We start from the raw sequence: 21,665 nt of genomic DNA, 5'->3' as shown, positions 1-21,665 counted from the left end.
ACTTAATAAAACACACCCTTCCAAGTGCCAGATATAACCCGGTGATCGCTCTCTAACAGGGCGACGAGGAGGGGATCGCCGGGTAGGATTATGCTATACGATGCTACTTGGTGAACTTACCATCTACTCTCTCCTACATGCTGCAAGATGGAGGTGGCCAGAAGCGTAGTCTTCGACAGGATTAGCTATCCCCCTCTTATTCTGGCATTCTGCAGTTCAGTCCACCGATATGACCCTTTACACATATACCCATGCATATGTAGTGTAGCTCCTTGCTTGCGAGTACTTTGGATGAGTACTCACGGTTGCTTTTCTCCCTCTTTTCCCCTTTCTATACCTGGTTGTCGCAACCAGGTGCTGGAGTCCAGGAGCTAGAGATCCCGAGGATGATTCTGCATGGAGTTCGGCTTCGAGGAGTAGTTAGGAGGTCCCAGGCAGGAGGCCTTGCCTCTTCGATCGTTGCTACTTTTGTGCTAGCCTTCTTAAGGCAAACTTGTTTAACTTATGTCTGTACTCAGATATTGTTGCTTCCGCTGACTCGTCTATGATCGAGCACTTGTATTCGAGCCCTCGAGGCCCCTGGCTTGTATTATGATGCTTGTATGACTTATTTATGTTGTAGAGTTGTGTTGTGATATCTTCCCGTGAGTCCCTGATCTTGATCGTACACATTTGCGTGCATGATTAGTGTACGGTCGAATTGGGGGCGTCACAAGTTGGTATCAGAGCCGACTGCCTGTAGGAATCCCCCTTTCCAACTCCTTGGCCGAAGTCGAGTCTAGTCATTGAAAACCTATTACTAACATGGCTGTGTGGCTTACGGGCCCACATCGCCATTGGGTGGTATTAGGATCTTTTACTCCTTGTCTATACTCTGGGACTCTGATCTCTCTTCTATTCGGGTTAAGTGAATTTTGCTAAATCTAACATTAGGATCTCGTTATCACTTTCACCCGGAGAGCCCCTTATTACTGATGATCGTCTGCTGCACGTGAAGACCCTGAAGATACTCTCCGCTGATAACCCGAGAACTTGTGTTCATCGCTTTTGCAATTCCCTTTCATCGATAAACTCCTATGGATAACCATGTATACTCGCCATTCATACAATGTTTCCCCAGTTGATCTTGTTATTACAAGATACCCCGAAATTCTCTCTGTTGTTCCGAGAATCCTTTGAGCTTACTGCCTTGCTGTTCTTTGTCACCTGAATACCCCTACGGATAATTTTCGCACATACCGAGTATCCGCTCATCCCCAGTTGATTCAAGTATTTCACAAAAGTGTTCAAAATACCATTCGATCTACCGAAAATCCTGAGCAGCCTATTGCTCTTGAAATTCTTGCTTGCTTGCATCATGGTTAATCCCATAAGTTTCATAATCTTATTGTCATTCCTTATCATTATCATTTTGAGTCTGTTGATTCAAAATATTGCGAATGCTCACAATCCTCAATCAGATCCTAGGATTCTTCCTTTGGCTCAAACTTCATTTTAAACATGAGCTGGTATCGACCAATCAAATTGCCATCGATTGTACCCCTAAGGCTATTCAACTTATCCATCCTTAATCAGAGCGTTTGCTTCTGATCCCTTGATTTGGAAATCATAATTCCTTTGCATTTGAGCTTTGAGTTAGCCAGTTGTTTCTATAATCCGATCCCCTTGCATTCTTTCTTCCTCTAGTTGAGTACCGATGCTCACATCTGATCCCTTGTGGACCACCAAATCCTTTGTTAGATTATTATCCGACAGTGCCCTCATATTTAATCACCTTGTGAGTTCTTTCCCTGATACATAATGCCTTTAGTAAATTGTATCCTCTCGTTTTGACACCCATGCTCTACTATCGAGCTTGAGTTATTTACCCCTGAAGCTTGTGGTATATGTTTCCACGATGCCCCGATGGGTTGAACCTATGCCTTTCATAATATGTGTGAACTCGAAAGTTTTCATGAGTCATACTCTTCTGGTATTTTGCCAGATAAAATTTTTCAACACTGCAACTTCATCAAACGCGAGAAGTGAATGAAAGGTTATGCATTGAAGAAGTGGGAGTCGACCTTGAACTTTGCGTTCATGCCCATGGACACGATGTAGATCTTATCATTAAAGCTTTTCTTAAATTAATTATTCCCTTGGTATAAGTTCATCTTATATCTGGGATCTGGCATTTTGCAATCGTGGTTCCAACCATGTTCTCTTTTAAATACCATTTCTCGTGCAAGTTTAAGCACTTGTCTTCTGCAGAGCAATACCCCAGTCCAACCTCTACTTTGGTTTGTCGTCGAGTATTACCCCCCTGGTATCTCGAGATTATCACGGAACTGCATAACTTATTATGAGTTCTCCATCAAGTGCTACATTCTCATTGATTCCAATTTTTCACGGGCTTCGAGTTTTTAAACACTCAAAACCACCGATAACTGAATCGAGTCCGCACTGCGATTAAACAACTCTTAGTAATCTTCTTTACTTATGAGTTTGTACCCGATCACGTCATTCCTAGCCTGATTGGCTACATCATTATCGTGCTGAATTTTAACTATGCTACCTGGACCTTCCCAGCGCACAAATTTCGACAGTGAGCTAATCTTGCGTCAATCTTCCTCGTCATATCACTTCTCCTTGAACAGCAAACTTGATTTCGAGTTTGTGTCCTAACCGTGGTTCCAATAACCTTTCACTTTCATCATTCCTTTGACTTGATGTCATCGTCGATCAATTACATATTCTTGAAAACCTCTCGACAAATTTGTCGTGATCATTGTCAACAATTTGACTTCTTCCAAGTTGTGTGTTGAAATTCAGGATGAGAAATACCATCCTTGCCCCTCGATGAATTGTGTTATCATCGACAACATTCTTGCCTCCCCTCAACACAAACTTGTTCATATTTTGTGTTGTATCTTGATTTCCCTGCTATCCAACCTATGTTATGTTCTACCGTGGAGTATTACCATCTTTGATGTCAAGAATGTCGTGAGCATTACTCCACCTCTTAAGAATTCTTGGTACAGTGATACTTCTCACAATCACCATTCTTTCTTGGTCCCCGAGTTGTTTCTAAACGAAATTCCGACAAATGGTCTGTGATGTGTAAATTCTAAACTTCTAGCAACCCTATTGCTTTGAAGTTATTGGTCTATAGTTTCATTCTACGTCTATGACTTAATGAATCATCATTCGAACATTGATCGTGCTACCTAGCCCATATTTCGGGTGCACAGTTCAACCAATGTTTAACTGTGTATGTTTTCCTCGAGCATACATCATTAAGTCATTCGATCTAGCTAATGTTATCTCCTTGTTCACATAGTTGTGGAAATCCATCTTTTGGAAATCTCAATGGAATGTCGCTGAGTCCATCAGCCACCTCCTCATCCTCTCCTTGATTAATGATGAACTCTTGTTTCGGAACTCGCTTCCATAGTTCAAATCCCAAAAATCTTACAATGTCATCTCGACAATTTGTGTTGCACCTTTTCTTCTCAGACATCCCGAGTCTGAGGTATCCTGACACCAATCAGATTTGAATCTCGGTCAGATATGATGGTTGGAACATATTCCAAGAGTTATAACATTTGCCTTTATATAACCCGGTAAGGTGATGTCATGCCTAGTACACCTGGCCGGAGGACCTATTGTTATAGTTTCCTTCTTAGCAAGGTTGGCGATTCTTCCATGAGGAAATCGTAAGACTTATTATATAAGTTGTTCCTGATGGATCCTTTGTGCATCCAAATTCTGACCCTTACATGATGGCCATGTCAATGCTATCTTGAAGCATGTCTATGGTACTCCGATTTTCAACAAGAACCTTTGAAGCCCAATGCTAAATGTTTCCAGCTCAATTATCCAAACACCGCTGTTTGGGGTAATGTCATCAAATTCCTCTCCCCTTACCTAAATGGTTTTCTACTTCTATCCCGTCATGGATATCATGCTCTGTTTGTCCTTGGGAAGGATATACCCCTGAAATATGTGTGTAAACACATTTCCTTTCCATTGTTCTGTTTAATTTGTTAATCATATTATCCTTTCCATTGTTTTGTTTACCCTTTCTTGTGATCTTTATGACTTAAGAAGTAATATTTCCCTGCTTATGTAAACACCTCGGTGTACAACTTTGTCAGTAAGACCCTGATACTATTGTTGATGACATTCCGGTAACCGCCGATGGACGAGAACTCTGCCTATTGGTCCGCCTCGTTCAACGAGCAGGAAAATGGTTCTCTTCGTCCCTCGCCCTTGGTACCGATGTTGTTATCGACATAAATGACAGGCTATCCTCTGACATGCCTTGCTTACATGATCGTGCAAGACGTCTCCGCCCTTCCTACTTTTAACCCACATGGTGGGCCCATAACCCACAGTTCCACAGGATCAAAACCTGACTCTCTTGTACAACCCTGTCTCTAATGGTTATTCCTCACACTTGGCTTCGTATTTAATTCACGGGCCACCTTCCTAGTGCTCTATTCTGGTATCAAACGCAATACTTACTCTCGCTGCTCTGAACCCCTTTTCTTCTCTGGTTCAGACTTCGAGCAACTATCTACCCGTTTGAAACTTCTTATTGTACCATATTACTTTGCTCTCGGCATGTTTTATTCGTTCAAGAGATACTCATATGTTCATTCGTGGGATAACCCCCGGTGATTACCCCTGGTAGCGTTCTATCATTGTCAGGCTGCCCCTTTCCTATTCGTAAGTACGATGGAGCTCCCGAAGAAAGGATGCCAACATCGTCATGATGACCGAAGCAGAGAAATGAAGACACCCACGTAATGGATTGACCTCTTCGAGAAGAGCAACCAAGACCGAGATGACTCGTTAGAATTTCGTAACCACATCCCTTCCCCGTCACTTCCCCTCTTAAATCTCGGGACGAGATTTCTTGTAGTGGAGGAGAATTGTGACGTCCGGATAATTAGACTACAGTAATTCCCTACTAATGATGCCATGTCACCTCAGTTACTGTTGATAATCTCGTGTTAGTTCGAAACCAGTTTGTATTCAAATTCAAAATCAAGCAAACAATAAAAGTTTTCAAATTTCAAAACTAAAATGTTCTAAAAGTGACAAATAAATCATATGTAATATTGGTGGAGGAACCAAGTCTTTATAAAATGTTTAAATGCACCAAACTAATTAAATCGGTAGCTAAAACCATTAATTAAATGCCTTTTGTATTTTGTAAAATATTAAACTATATTATTTTGGGATGAAACTTTCTGTGGTTGTGACATAATTTGTAACAACAATTTAGGTGCCACTTTGGTATTTTATTGAAACTAAAATAAATTGGAAGTTAAAAGGAATCAGAAAATAAAATAAATAAAAATAAAAGAAAACAAAATGAATAACAAAAGGGGAAGAAAAGGAAAGCACCCCCCCACTGGGCCACGGCCCAGCAGGCCTCGAGGCCGCCCGACCGGCCCATCAGGCCCAACCGGCCACCCCCACTCCCTTATCCCCTCTCGCACGAAACCCTAACCCCCCACTACTCCCAGTCGCTCGCCTCTCCCATCCCCCTCTCGTTCCCGATCTGGATCGGGAAGGGGAGCGATCCCGCCCCCCCCTTCGCCGTCACCATCGCCGCCCGACACTGCCCTGCCGTCGCCGCGTCCCCGTCCTCCTCCCCATCGGACTGCGCCCGGCTCCTCGACGCCGCCCCTCGTCCTCATCACCGTCACCGACCCGACCCCGGCCTCGTCGTCCCCGTCCTCCTCCCCGAGCTTGCTGCCAGTCCCCTACGAACCGCCGTGAGCGCCCCGTTCGCCTTCCCCTCCTCTCCCTGCTCCCGCACTCCGCCTCGCCCCGCACGCGCTCACCGGGCCGTGCTTGCACCCCTGCTCCTAGTAGCTGCTGCTCAAGCTGCCGCAGCCGTGGCCTGGCCGAGCGCCTGCGCCCCGCGCGTGGCCACGCCCCCTGCTCCCCTCGCCCCGCGCTACCGTGGCCTTGCTCCGCCGCGTGCCGCATTGGTTCCGCCTCGCTGCTGCTCCCCCTTACCGTGCGCGCGCGCTCGACGCCGCCCTGCCTACCCCTGTTGTTGCTGCTCATGCGTTGCGCTGCTGTTGCGGCTGCAGCGGCGGCTGCTACTGCCGCACAGCTGTGCCTTCCTGCGTCGCCGGCCGTCGCCCGTCTCGCTCTGCTCTCTGTGCCGCCCGCCGCCCCCATCGCGGCGCGCTCTGCCTCGCCGGCGCCGTGCCGCTGGCCGCGCCCGGGCTCTCCCCATCGGGCGCCTGCAACCGCGCCCGACACCCGTGCCCGTTCGCCCGCTAGGGCTCCCCCTGAGCCACTGACCTTGGGGTCCCACGCCCAGAACGTTATTAAAAAAGAATTAAAATAATTAATTAACTAATCAAAATAATTAAAATATTAATTAATTAATTAATTAATCATGATTAGATTAGCCTAATTAACTAATTAACCTAATTAAGTACTGTTAATTAGCTAACGGCCCCTGACAGGTGGGACCCACCTGTCAGGTTGACCAGGTCAACGGTCAACGTTGACTGCTGACGTCATGCTGATGCATTAATTAAATTTCGAATTAAATTAATTTATTAAATTCTAAAAATGATTTAAATCTTTAAAATTTAATATAAAATAAACCGTAGCTCGGATGGAAAGACTTTGTACATGAAAGTTGCTCAGAACGACGAGACGAATCCGAATACGTAGTCCGTTTGTCAGCCACACGTTCCTAGCATAGCGAACATGGAATTTTCCCCCTTCGGTCCGTCTGTCCAAAAACGCGAAACATCGGGAATACTTTCCCGGATGCTCCCCCTTCGCCGGTACCACCTACTACCGCGTTAGGGCACACCTAGCACCGCTCATTGTCATGTCACGCATCGTCATGCTTATGTTTGCATTGTATTTACTGTTTCTCCCCCCTTCTGTCCGGTAGACTACGAGACCGACGCTGCTGCTGTCCAGTTCGACTACGGAGTTGACGACCCCTCCTACTTGCCAGAGCAACCAGGCAAGCCCCCCCTGATCACCAGATATCGCCTATTCTTCTCTATACTGCTTGCATTAGAGTAGTGTAGCATGTTACTGCTTTCGGTTAATCCTATTCTGATGCATAGCCTATCATTGTTGCTACTGTTGTTACCTTTACCTGCTATCCTACTGCTTAGTATAGGATGCTAGTGTTCCATCAGTGGCCCTACACTCTTGTCCGTCTGCCATGCTATACTACTGGGCCGTGATCACTTCGGGAGGTGATCACGGGTATATACTATATACTTTATATACATGACACATGTGGTGACTAAAGTCGGGTCGGCTCGTTGAGTACTCGCAAGTGATTCTGGTGAGGGGGCTGAAAGGACAGGTGGCTCCATCCCGGTAGAGGTGGGCCTGGGTTCCTGACGGCCCCCGACTGTTACTTTATGGCGGAGCGACAGGGCAGGTTGAGACCACCTAGGAGAGAGGTGGGCCTGGCCCTGGTCGGCGTTCGCGGATACTTAACACGCTTAACGAGATCTTGGTATTTGATCTGAGTCTGGCCATTTGGTCTATACGCACTAACCAACTATGCGGGAACAGTTATGGGCACTCGACGTCGTGGTATCAGCCGAAGCTCTTCTTGACGTCAGCGACGGAGCGGCGCGCGCCGGATTGGACTGGAACGCCTGCTAGGCTAGGTCTGCTTCCGGCCGCGTACGCAACGTGCAGGTGTGCAATGGGCGATGGGCCCAGACCCCTGCACGCATAGGATTTAGACCAGCGTGTTGACCTCTCTCTTGAGCCTAGGTGGGGCTGCGACGTGTTGATCTTCCGCGGCCGGGCATGACCCAGAAAAGTGTGTCTGGCCAAATGGGATCGAGCGTGTTGGGTTATGTGGTGCACCCGTGCAGGGAAGTTTATCTATTCGAATAGCCGTGTCCCTCGGTAAAAGGACGACCCGGAGTTGTACCTTGACCTTATGACAACTAGAACTGGATACTTAATAAAACACACCCTTCCAAGTGCCAGATATAACCCGGTGATCGCTCTCTAACAGGGCGACGAGGAGGGGATCGCCGGGTAGGATTATGCTATACGATGCTACTTGGTGAACTTACCATCTACTCTCTCCTACATGCTGCAAGATGGAGGTGGCCAGAAGCGTAGTCTTCGACAGGATTAGCTATCCCCCTCTTATTCTGGCATTCTGCAGTTCAGTCCACCGATATGACCCTTTACACATATACCCATGCATATGTAGTGTAGCTCCTTGCTTGCGAGTACTTTGGATGAGTACTCACGGTTGCTTTTCTCCCTCTTTTCCCCTTTCTATACCTGGTTGTCGCAACCAGGTGCTGGAGTCCAGGAGCTAGAGATCCCGAGGATGATTCTGCATGGAGTTCGGCTTCGAGGAGTAGTTAGGAGGTCCCAGGCAGGAGGCCTTGCCTCTTCGATCGTTGCTACTTTTGTGCTAGCCTTCTTAAGGCAAACTTGTTTAACTTATGTCTGTACTCAGATATTGTTGCTTCCGCTGACTCGTCTATGATCGAGCACTTGTATTCGAGCCCTCGAGGCCCCTGGCTTGTATTATGATGCTTGTATGACTTATTTATGTTGTAGAGTTGTGTTGTGATATCTTCCCGTGAGTCCCTGATCTTGATCGTACACATTTGCGTGCATGATTAGTGTACGGTCGAATTGGGGGCGTCACACTTAAAATTTATAATATCGTTTCTAAGAGAGATGATCTTAGCCGGAGGAAAATACTTCGAGATAAAAGTGTCTTTGCACTTATTCCATGAATCAATACTAGTTTTAGGCAAAGACGAAAACCAAGTTTTAGCACGATCTCGAAGCGAAAACGCAAATAGCTTCAATTTAACAATATCATTATCCACATCTTTCTTCTTTTGCATATCACACAAATCAACAAAGTTGTTTGGATGTGTAGCGGCATCTTCACTAGGAAGGCCAGAGAATTGATCTTTCATGACAAGATTCAGCAAAGCAGCATTAATTTCACAAGATTCAGCATCGGTAATAGTAGCAATCGGAGTGCTAAGAAAATCATTGTTGTTGGTATTGAAAAAATCACACAATTTAGTATTGTCTTGAGCCATCGTGACAAACAATCCAACACACAGGCACACAAGAAGCAAGTAAAAAGAGGCGAGCGAAAAAGAGGGCGAATAAAACGGCAAGGGTGAAGTGGGGGAGAGGAAAATGAGAGGCAAATGGCAAATAATGTAATCCGAGGGATAAGAGTTTGTGATGGGTACTTGGTATGTCTTGACTTGTGCGTAGATATCCCCGGCAACGGCGCCAGAAATCCGCACGTTGGCGGGAGACCAAATCTTGACTTGACTTGGCGTAAACCACCCCGGCAACGGCGCCAGAAATCCTTCTTGCTACCTCTTGAGCATGCGTTGGTTTTCCCTTGAAGAGGAAAGGGTGATGCAACAAAGTAGCGTAAGTATTTTGCTCAGTTTTTGAGAACCAATGTATCAATCCAGTAGGAGACTACACGCAAGTCCCTCGTACCTACACAAACAAATAAGAACCTTGCAACCAACGCGATATAGGGGTTGTCAATCCCTTCACGGCCACTTGCAAAAGTGAGATCTGATAGAGATAATAAGATAAATATTTTTGGTATTTTTATGATATAGATTGGAAAGTAAAGATTGCAAAATAAACAGCGACAGAAATAACTAGTTGACGGGAGATTAATATGAGGGAAAATAGACCCGGGGGCCATAGGTTTCACTAGTGGCTTCTCTCAAATAGCATAATATACGGTGGGTGAACAAATTACTATCGAGCAATTGATAGAAAAGTGCATGGTTATGAGAATATCTAGGCATGATCATGTATATAGGCATCACGTCCGCGACAAGTAGACCGAAACGATTCTGCATCTACTACTATTACTCCACACATCGATCGCTATCCAGCATGCATCTAGAGTATTAAGTTCATAAGAACAGAGTAACGCATTAGGCAAGATGACATGATGTAGAGGGATAAACTCAAGCAATATGATATAAACCCCATCTTTTTATCCTCGATGGCAACAATACAATACGTGCCTTGCTGCCCCTGCTGTCACTGGGAAAGGACACCGCAATATTGAACCCAAAGCTAAGCACTTCTCCCATTGCAAGAAAGATCAATCTAGTGGGCCAAACCAAACTGATAATTCGAAGAGACTTGCAAAGACATTAAATCATGCATATAAGAATTCAGAAAAGAATCAAATATTGTTCATAGATAATCTTGATCATAAACCCACAATTCATCGGATCTCGACAAACACACCGCAAAAAGAATTACATCGAATAGATCTCCAAGAGAATCGAGGAGAACTTTGTATTGAGATCCAAAGAGAGAGAAGAAGCCATCTAGCTAATAACTATGGACCCGAAGGTCTATGTTAAACTACTCACACATCATCGGAGGGGCTATGGTGTTGATGTAGTAGCCCTCCGTGATCGATTCCCCCTCCGGCGGAGCGCCGGAAAAGGCCCCAAGATGAGATCTCACGGGTACAGAAGGTTGCGGCGGTGGAAATAGGGTTTCGTGGTGCTCTCGGATGTTTTCGGGGTATATGAGTATATATAGGCGAAAGAAGTAGGTCGGTGGAGCCACGAGGGGCCCACGAGGGTGGGGGCGCCCCTCCTGCCTCGTGGCCGCCTCGCGGAGTTCCAGACTTCAACTCCAAGTCTTCTGGATTGCGTTTGTTCCAAAGAAAGATCATCGCGAAGGTTTCATTCCGTTTGGTATTCCTTTTCTGCAAAACACTGAAATAGGCAAAAAACAGAAACTGGCCCTGGGCTTTCGGTTAATAGGTTAGTCTAAAAATAATATAAAAAAGCATATTAAAGCCATTAAACATCAAAAACAGATAATATAATAGCATGGAACAATCAAAAATTATAGATACGTTGGAGACGTATCAACTGTTGGATGGGAGGCTAAACACCCCCTTTCCTTAGGTGCGAAGTACAAAATGACCCCCATAATCCTAAGGGATATTGGGCTCTTGCACAACTTTGGGCTGCCTAAAAGGCTTCAAGTGCGCATCACCTCACAACCTATCTAATTATTTTAGATCTTGACAAACCATCTTAATGAAAAGTAGAGTTAGTCCTTACAATACGGAGGTCTTCCTGGACATTGTTTTGGCCGCCTATCATGCCGTACTACTAAAAAAATCCCACATCTTACATCCCATTTCCCTTTTAACACAAAAACATCCTAATTGTTTAACATTTATATTTAGACCATGTGTAATTCAATGATATTTTAAATCCACAAATTTTGAAATCCAAATTCAAGTATAACATAGGCTCGAAATATACAAACATAGATCATCAACCTCATAATTAGCATGCAATCATATAGTCCATCCAAAGTTGCTCAACCATCAAGCATTAGGGCTTGTTTGGGACTGCTCCACTTCATCAAAATCAGTTTCGCTCCAATAAATTCACTTTGGAGTAGTTTCAAGCAGAAGTTGTAGCACTACCAAAGATAATGTTTGGCTTCCATCTAGCTCCAGCTTCAAGAATGTGAAATTTGGTGGAAAGGATCTATTTAATTGGTTGAGGGCGGAGAAACGAAGGGGTATCCACTTACTGGTGGCAGTGGTGGGTAATTTCCACCCAACTCCAGCTTCTAGAGTTTTTTGAAGCACCCCCTGAGGAGCTTCATAAAAAACTAGGAGCTATACCCCAGATTCTAGTTTTTTGCGGAGCAGCATATCGTGGAGCTATCCCTGTTTGGCTTGTGTTTTCCGGAGCAGAGTTGAATTTCAAAGAGCAGAGCAGTCCCAAAACAGGCCCTTAGTCATTCGCACTTTGACTCCGACTTCCGGCCCATCCTTGTTGGCAAGAGGTGGCCACACATACAAAAAAAATGTTGATATTGTTCATCAAGGTCATCAATGCTCGTGAACATGATCTTATGCTCTCGCCCCATCATGTTGATTATCATTTCTTCTACCATGACTCTCAATTTCTCATACTCAATGGCAACCTTGCATTTCTTGATGGCCTTTGTCTCATTCCGCATTGCTTTCTTCTCTTGATTTATCCCCGTCTTTATTCATTTCTTTGTTTAGATCATCTTTTGTAGAGCCTACTTGCACATAGCACTCCCCCTCCTCTCTTCAACTTCCCTCTCTTGCTTCCTCAACGGGTATTTGGGGTGGGGGGGGGGGGCTCTTGCTCCTCCAGAATTTGGAGGCACATGGATGCCAACATGCCCCATTCAAATTCCATCTTTGTCCCTTCGTTCACTATGTTTAGGAAAACATGGGGCCTAGAGACCCTCTTTCGGCCTATGCATCCATCTTTTCGGTCCAGTGTTTTTATTTATTTTTGCAAAAGTCCTGAAATCCCTTAATTGTAGCAGGCATTCTAGATCCGCAACAGCGGCAGCTTCCCTGATCCACTATATGATCTCACCTTCATCGGGCTGTAGTTCCGATTATGGCCTTCTAGCCCTCTACAATGACGCATCATTCAAGTGATGATAGACATCCCTATGGGCATGGACTATGTGGGCATCACCCGCGTGTGGTTTCAGCCTCCACCTAAGGGAAAACAATAATGAGGCCACCATACGAATATCTCACACCCAACAGAAGAAACATTTTCTGGTAGTCCACATATCTCTCTCTCCATCATTACTTTTTACATCATGGCTCGTTCTTGCTCTTGTTTTAAGTTCTCTCTCCTCCAATCCCTCCTTTCCTTCTGCTTTTTAAGTGAGGAAGCAGGATACTCTGCAAGAGCTTGTTTTGGCTCTGCAAGCGACGGTCTTTTTTATTTTCCCCTCCACGGCAGCAGCTCCTCCGACGTGGATCCATAGGACAGCGGTCCACCCTGGAGCGATAACAATGCCCTAAGACAACGACGTGGACCAACAGCCTGTGGACCTACATCACATGCTCGCTCTTTTGCAACTTAGACCTACACAAGCGGCTTCCCTCTCTACCCGTGAACGTTGTGTACGTCACTGGCCGAGTTAGACAGGAGGGTGCCAAACCCGTTTGTGATGTTCTGGCCCGCTATTACCTAGACTAGAAATTAAGCGTCGATATCTATACTCCAAGCAATAGTTGAGAGATGAAATATACACTTACTCTATCGGAATTGGTAGTGATTAGAGCATCTCCAACAGACGGACAACTGAGCGGCGCACTAAATTATTTTTACAGCGCCGAAATAGCCTTTTTTAGCACGCAGAAGAGCACTTGCTCCAGCAGGCGCTGCAAAATAAAGCGTGGCGCTATAGCTCCAGCAACGCGCGAGCAACCGGTACTACGATGCAACACATACGAACAATAGATAATAAAAATAAAAATAGGTTCAACTATTCACATAGCATAGTTCAAGCTCAACACCACAAGCTAGTCCATACGATACAAATAAAAATAGATAAAAACAATACTACGATGCAAATATAGTAGATTATGTTAATGATAAACTAGATAACTACTCCTCGTTGTCGTCCTCCTCGGTGGTGTAGTCCGACAACAGAAACACGTCTTCCCACCGAGGATCATTGTCGTCAAAGGTCGACGCAGATCCCAGTTCGCACTGCGCTACCGCCAGTGCCTTCCGCTCATGCCTGTCCGCCCGATCCGCGGCTCGCTGCGCCCTCCCCTGCGCTCAGAACTCGTTCCCGGTGGCGACATCCTCCGGGAAGAGCTCGCCCCACGCCACCATGGCATGCTCATCCCACTATAAGAAATATGTCAACTTGCGACCACCACTATTGGTCACTGAAAGGTCATTGATTTTCATTTGCGACCTTTTTTTGACAAAAAATAGAAGGTCAAAAGCTGGCAGTCGTAAACTGAAATTAACGACCTTCTCTGTGAGAAGGTCGTGGAATTCCACGACCAAAACAAAAGGTCACTAGTTCAATGACCTTCTGTTGTGGTCGCTAGCTCTCTGCCCAGGCCACGTCGGATCCGATGTGCAATCTGACGTGGCAAAATTGCGACCAAATGAAAAGGTCGTTGAGAAGATTCAGCCCAGTCCAGTTCGGTGTTTTACACGGGCCGAGCCCATTAATTCAGCCTTTTTAACATATATTTTTTCTGTTAATTTTCGGTAGCTACATGGGCCTAGCCCAACATTCTAGCCTTCTTATTTCATGGATCATGGCCTTTTTGCGATCTATTTCGTTTTTGGGCCTAAGCCTTTTTATTTACTTGGCCATCGCCTTTTCACAATTGATTCTTTTAGTAATTTTATTCTTTTTTCTGAATTGTTTGATTTGTGGCTTTTTTAGGGCCCAAATAGTATATGTTTCATTTTCGACATATCAACAATAAAGTATCAGCAATAAATAACCAGTCCTTTGGTCAAGAGAGCCCCAATCAGACAAATTTTCATAAATGACGACCAAAATGAGTATATTATATATATTACAATCATGCCATAGTTCACATCATCCAGGAATATAGAACAACTACAAAAGTGCTGCTATGAAGTACTATAACAGCCATTCACATCATCCAGGAACATATAATTAGCTACAAAGATGAAGCATTCCCTTTTTCCAACTTCTTGAGCCTAGAGCTCCTGTAAAAGACGGGAAATGATCATTATCATGTTTGTGAATTCAGAATGAAAGCAATATCCTCGAACATATAACAGCTAGGAAAAGAATATTGAACAGAATAATAAACAAATACACAAGCAACTAGGGGTCGATCCTAAAGCATGAGGGCACGGATAACAGTAGCAACCATGAGTAAATATTAGCAAATATTATATTGGTGGAAAAAGTAAATACCAGCAAGCTCTAAGAATACTCCAAGAAATTGATGGCTCACAATACAATCATGCTTTTGACAACAAATACTACTAGAATTAAGGCGCAGAACATATTCTAAGCAGTGTCAACATCATGGCAGTAACAATTAACAGTAGCAGCTAGCAGGACATCAATCAAGCACAACTAAGCTACTAATGTTCACCAAATTTAAAAATTTGTCCATCTAGTTAACAAAAGTACAACACCACACTTAGGAACTCGGAGCAAGAAAAAGATCATGTTGCTTAGGAGCTACCACAAATGATACTAATCAAGGGCAAAAACAAGTTGGTATGATATCATTCATTCATTCGTTCTCATCACGATCATACATTGAATTCATTAAAGGTTATAGATTCATTTCTTGACATAGCATTGGAAAATCACAAGAATAGTATATGAACCAAAGTGTCCAGATAAGTAGATAACACATGGAGGTCACAATCACATAGCAAAGGAAGAGTGGGACAAACCGAGGACTTACCCTCTGGACAGATCAAAGACTTCACGCTTCCTCTTCCTCGGTGGACAAATCAATGACTTCACTTCCTCTTCCTCATGCACCAACAGGAAGACCATCTCAAACACCTGCAAAACAGCACAACCATCCACACATTAAGGACTGACTTCAGATCAGTGGGTCCATTGACACAAGGCAATAAGAACTGTACTCACACAGTGACAATGACCAGCATTCCCAACAATGATCTGGGTTAGTTTACTGTTTATTTCCTCTAGGTACATCAATTAATTCAGTACAAATTGTTAGTCCGCTGCTAGCTTGTGTAGGTAAAAAAGGCTATCAATCAATTAATTCAGTCCGAGCAGTTAACAGCAAAGCTGTGTAGGTACACCACCGTGACTACTAGCTCACATATTTGGACTTGCAATGAAGGAATCCAGAACTAATTCCACTGCATGCTAATCTGAAGCATCAGGACATGCTCTTTCCTACTGCATAATTATAGTAGCTCGTATGCCTAGATTTGCAGTCAGGAAATCACAGAATTAACTCCTTACTAACCAGTGTTTATCCATTATGACATGCTATTTTCTACTAGTATGTGTGTTGCTCTGCATGGAGTAGATAACATGCTTAAATTCTCAGATGAAGGGATCCGAAATTAATTGTAAGGAGTTAACATAATATTTGTACTGAACTTAGTCCTTTCATCATCGCATACTAGATTAAACTGCCAACTACTGAACTTAGTCCTTGCACAGCTGAAAGTCTGAAACGGGGACTAGAAGAACAGCACCATCACTGGGCTACCACAAGTCTACTAGTACTAGATACCTACCGATTAGAAAATAAAGCTAAATTATACTAGTAGTGGTGGTGTTCAAATGCCACTGTTCAGGTCAATGGTAGGGAGCATGAGCGGTAGCGCGCCGCCGATGCCGAACTGCTTCGGCCTCTTCTCGAACAGCGAGTTCACCACCTTGTCCTGCAACCAGACACCAACCCAACCCAGTCAGATCACACGCGTCGCAGAGATTCCAAGCAAGAGCACAGGGCTGGGTGCAGTACCACTGGCTTCTTCTTATGTTCCTCGGTTGCAGCCTTTGCAACCTCTCTTTCATATCCCTACGAACATACATAATCATCAGAATTAGCAATATAAGCTCTGGTTGCTCATCAGACATATAATTAACAAAACAGAGTAGTTTGTGGACATTGCAAAAGAACAGAAAGCACACATATATATTGAACAAAAGCAACAGCCAGGAATAGATGACTTAACAGTTCATGTTTGTTAACAAAACAAGAGTGGACATCTCACAGTGAGTTAACTATCTGATGACTTTAGTAAAACACATACTAGCATTCGGTGCTACAAGAGACAATGGGAATCCAACTATCCCAACATCCCAACTTGGTAAATCCATGCTGCTAAAAGGCCAATCCTAATCGGGTTGGAACTGGACCTGGTTTCAAACATGTGAGCTACAACTATCGCAATACCACAGCCCAAAAAAAACCTACAGATCCATCAAACTACTGTTTGTAGGTCTAGCATCAGTGGTGTCAACGTACAGTCCACTTACAGTCATTTGGGAGAAAATTAAAGTGATAATTAAAGTGCATTTACACAGAACTTACACTCATACCGTGTGATTATTACAGTGACATTATGACCAGAACTTATAGAAAGTATGAAAACAATGATCATAGTGGATTCACACAGAACTTACACTGTCATTTGAGAGAGAGAAAATTATAGTGATAATTACAGTCATTATAGTCTACTTAGAGTCTACTTGCAGTGTGCTTACAATGATATCTTAAGAGTTACAATCTACATACACGCAACTTAAGTCAAAATTAGCACTGGAACTTCTAAAAATTACAGTGTATTTACACAGTACTTACATACACACTGTTTGAAAATTACAGTGACATCGTGACAGGAACTTATAGATAATCGGTGATTGTATTTACGTAGAACTTATACTGACACTGTGTAAATATTACAGTGGCATTGCTACTAGGACTTCAAAAAAAATACTGTGTAAATATTACAGTGGCCAAATGGATTGCACTCAACTAGACCCGCTGCCAAACCAACAGAACAAAGAGGGTGGTGTACATGAGAACAAAGTAGATGAACAGTAGAACAAAAATTGCAATGTGATTAACATGAGTACATCTTGAAAATTATGAAAAAAAAACTGCTGCATATAACCACTGTAAGAACTGTAGATTATACCACTATAAATGAGTGTAAGTTTGTGAACCTCATTTGTAATTTACAGTAGTGAATCGGTTGAATTGCACTAGTATATTTATAGTTCTACAGTGGAGTTACAGTGTAAATGTGCAATTGAATTACATTATAAATCTGTAGATTTGCAGTTTTCACAGTATCACCTAACGTTGACAAACCCCTAAAACTATCTAGAAAAGTGATGTTACCCAACAAAGACAAACCAAACAAAATTGCTCTGAAAATTATGTTGTAACTGCCCTCTGACTTACAGTGAGTTGCACTAGAATTAGTGAAACTCTGGCTAGAACACAGGCCGGAGTTGGGCACCCCTTTGCGCGAGTGCTGCGAGGCGTTGTCATCCTCGAGGCCCAACAATAAAAAGTTAGCAACATAAAAACATTATTCATTGTCCAATTCAGAATGCAACAATGCAATGTCTAAATGTTCTCATCACATCACAGATAAATAAATTTTTGAAACATAAGAACTAAACCATCACTACATTTTCTTAACACACGCTACAGCCGGCGAAACTAGAACAGATGCTTCAACCAAAGAAACTACAAATCTATAATTGTGATGATCTTCCTTATAGAATCCCAGATCAGCTAAATGAACAAGTGTGCACAAATGCACACAACAGAATCCCAGACGGCCTCACCTTGCAGCTTGCTAGTGGGGCGACGGAGGGCTGGAAGATGGGGTTGGCGTAGCGGAATAGCAACACCTCCGCTGTGTACGCCAACGCCGGACAATCCATTGGGGCGGGTCGAGATCACAGCCACCAGACCACCCCAGAGAGACTCGGCGGTGAGGAGACGCTGCAGCGAGAAGGCGGCCTCTATGGCGTCGGAGCAGGGGAGGAAGTGGCCATCCCGTCCATGGCGTTCCATTCCTCGAGCGACGACGAATCTGAGAGGGAGAGGGAACGTGGTGAGGAAGAGAGGGAGGGATGCGACGAGGAGGACTGGAGGGACTCACCTGAGTCACCGGATCGCCGGAGCAACGCGCCCGTCGGATCCCGTCGACGCCGTTGCGTCCTGGTTGCCGAAGAGCCGTGGCGAGCGTGGGGCAAAGCCACCGCAAACCCTAGCAGCGAAGATGAGTGTCGGGGGAGAGAGAGGGGTCGCTGGAGAGAGATGGATAGGTGGGGGGCTCTGCCTGAGGTGGGGGGAAGCGGAGAGGAGAGGGAGAGGCCGGCGGCGGCAAGGTTTGGGAGGGAGACAAGGGGAGGGATGGGATCGGCGTGGGTGGCGGCGGCGATGTGGGAGACGAGGGTGAGAGCGGCGGGGTGCCGATCTGGAGCGCTAGGGTTCGTGGGGTGAGAGGGTGAGGTAGTTCTCTTTTTCTTTTATTTTTTTTGAGACAAAGAGGGGGGTGAGGGAGAAAGGGCTGCCGTCGGATCCAGGAGCATCCGACGGCGTTTGAGGCATGGTCCGCGTGACATGCCCATGGACCAATCAGAACTCAGTACATGTTATGACCTTCTAAATTGGTCATAATTGACTAAAAATAAGGTGTTGAATCATGTTGTGCATAAGGGTGCATATTGGAATGGCAAACAATGTTGCCTAAGGAAATTTTCATTTTCTTTGGACGAAAAAATCATTTTCCATTTTTCGAGTGCCCCAAATGAGGTTTTTTTGTGAAGAACCTACCAAATAATTGTTGCAAAATTGGATCAAATCATTTTTATAAAATACTATGCCATATTTAATGCACAATTGACCAAATGGTTGCGTGTAAAAAGTTTTGATCCACCTCTGGTGAAAAAGACAAATTTCCACCGTTTCAACTGGAAACGGGTCAAATTTGAACTGCGCCTGCCTCATAGTTTGCTATTTATTTTTTCCAAAAATCATTTCTAGGTACAAAATATTCTATTTAATTAGAGAAACACCAAAAAATTCCAAGATTCAACCACTAGCTAGGAACGGTCATTCCCGCCGTTTTGACCGCATTTTGAAACGGGCATAAAAAATTCAAAAAAAAAACAAAACATTGGAAAACCTTCGCATTGTGTCATTATATGTGACCAAGTTACCAGGAAAAATAATAAACTTGTAATACGGTAATTCTTTTAAAAAAATGTTCTCAGAAATGAGCTATCATGTGCAAAGATTCATGGCTTTCAAGTCAAATTATCAATCTTATGGCCACATTCATGGCATAGTTTGTTAAAATGATCTCATATTGTGCACAAGGGTGCATATTGGAATGGCAAACAATGTTGCCTAAGGAAACTTTCATTTTCTTTGGACGAAAAAATTCATTTTCCATTTTTCGAGTGCCCCAAATGAGGTTTTTTGTGAAGAACCTACCAAATAATTGTTGCAAAATTGCACCAAATCATTTTTATAAAATACTAGGCCATATTTAATGCACAATTGACCAAATTGTTGGGTGTAAAAAGTTTTGATCCACCTCTGGTGAAAAAGACAAATTTCCGCCGTTTCAATTGGAAGCGGGTCAAATTTGAACTGCGGCTGCCTCATAGTTTGCTATTTATTTTGTCCAAAAATCATTTCTAGGTACAAAAGTATCTATTTAATCAGAGAAACACCAAAAAAATTCCAAGATTCAACCACTTGCTAGGAACGGTCATTCCCGCCGTTTTGACCGCATTTTGAAACGGGCATAAAAAACTCATAAAAATCAAAAAAATTGGAAAACCTTCGCATCGTGTCATTATATGTGACCAAGTTACCAGGAAAAATAATAAACTTGTAATACGGCAATTCTTTTAAAAAAGTGTTCTCAGAAATGAGCTATCATGTGTGAAGATTCATGGCTTTCAAGTCAAATGATCAATCTTATGACCACATTCATGGCATAGTTTGTTCAAATGATCTCATATTGTGCACAATGGTGCATGTTGGAATGGAAAACAATGTTGCCTAAGAAAACTTTCATTTTCTTTGGACGAAAAAATCATTTTCCATTTTTCGAGTGCCCCAAATGAGGGTTTTTTGTGAAGAACCTACCAAATAATTGTTGCAAAATTGGACCAAAACATTTTTATAAAATACTAGGCCATATTTAATACACAATTGACCAAATGGTTGGGTGTAAAAAATTTTGATCCACCTCTGGTGAAAAAGACAAATTTCCGCCGTTTTAGTTGGAAGCGGGTCAAATTTGAATTGCGGCTGCCTCATAGTTTGCTATTTATTTTTTCCAAAAATCATTTCTAGGTACATAACTATCTATTTAATCAGAGAAACATCAAAAAGTTTCCAAGATTCAACCACTAGCTAGGAACGGTCAAGCCTACCGTTTTGACCGCATTTTGAGACGGGCATAAAAAATTCAAAAAAATCAAAAAATTGGAAAACCTTCGCATTGTGTCATCATACGTGGCCAAGTTCCAGGAAAAATAATAAACTTGTAATACAACAATTATTTTAAAAAAGTGTTCTCAGAAATGAGCTATCATGCGTGAAGATTCATGACTTTCAAGCCAAATGATTAATCTTATGGCCACATTCATGGCATAGTTTGTTCAAATGATCTCATATTATGCACAAGGGTGCATCTTGGAATTCCTAACAATGTTGCCTAAGGGAGTTTTCATTTTCTTTGCACGGAAAATTCATTTTCCATTTTTCGAGTGCCCGAAATGAGGTTTTTTAGTGAAGGAACTACCAAATAATTGTTGTAAAAACGGACCAAATCAATTTTATAAAATACTAGGCCATGTTTAATGTACAATTGACAAAATGGTTGGGTGTAAATTTTTTTATCCACCTCTGGTGAAAAAGACAAATTTCCGCCGATTCAGTAGGAACCGGGTCAAATTTGAACTGCAGCTGCCTTATAGTTTGCTCTTTATTTTTTCCAAAAATGATTTCTAGGTACATAAGTATCTATTTAAGCATAAATACATGGTTTGGTGGTGATACGTTGAGGTTTGGACGGTGGCCCAGGGCCCCAACTCCAAAGCGCGTAGACTCGCATGCCCGCCGCGTGGTCACCGCGTGACCGTGGCGTTGCCATGCGTTCTGGGAAGCCTAGGCATGTCTAGTAGGTTTGGCACTCCCCACGTAGATGATTGGAAGAAAATAACAACAGAAGAATCTCATGAGGAGACCGAACAATGCTCAAACATGAATTAGCACCCAAGTGTTTGATTAGTGGTACGGGAAATGCACATGGCCA

The 21,665-nt window shown here is 43.5% G+C and overlaps 1 long non-coding RNA gene across 1 annotated transcript; it reads right to left on the bottom strand.

Annotated features, from left to right (window-relative positions):
* Positions 1 to 14,365: 14,365 nt before the first annotated feature.
* Positions 14,366 to 16,245, bottom strand: LOC120961979 (uncharacterized). Its single transcript, XR_005758444.3, has 3 exons — positions 16,098 to 16,245; positions 15,281 to 15,384; positions 14,366 to 14,561 (listed from the first exon to the last, which is right to left on the bottom strand). It is a non-coding gene; the product is annotated as an uncharacterized lncRNA (long non-coding RNA).
* Positions 16,246 to 21,665: the final 5,420 nt, after the last annotated feature.

Source organism: Aegilops tauschii, chromosome 5 (assembly GCF_002575655.3).
Source record: "Aegilops tauschii subsp. strangulata cultivar AL8/78 chromosome 5, Aet v6.0, whole genome shotgun sequence".
Lineage (NCBI taxonomy): Eukaryota > Viridiplantae > Streptophyta > Magnoliopsida > Poales > Poaceae > Aegilops > Aegilops tauschii.
Note: the sequence above shows the minus strand (reverse complement) of the source record. Positions and strands in the feature narration are given on the sequence as shown.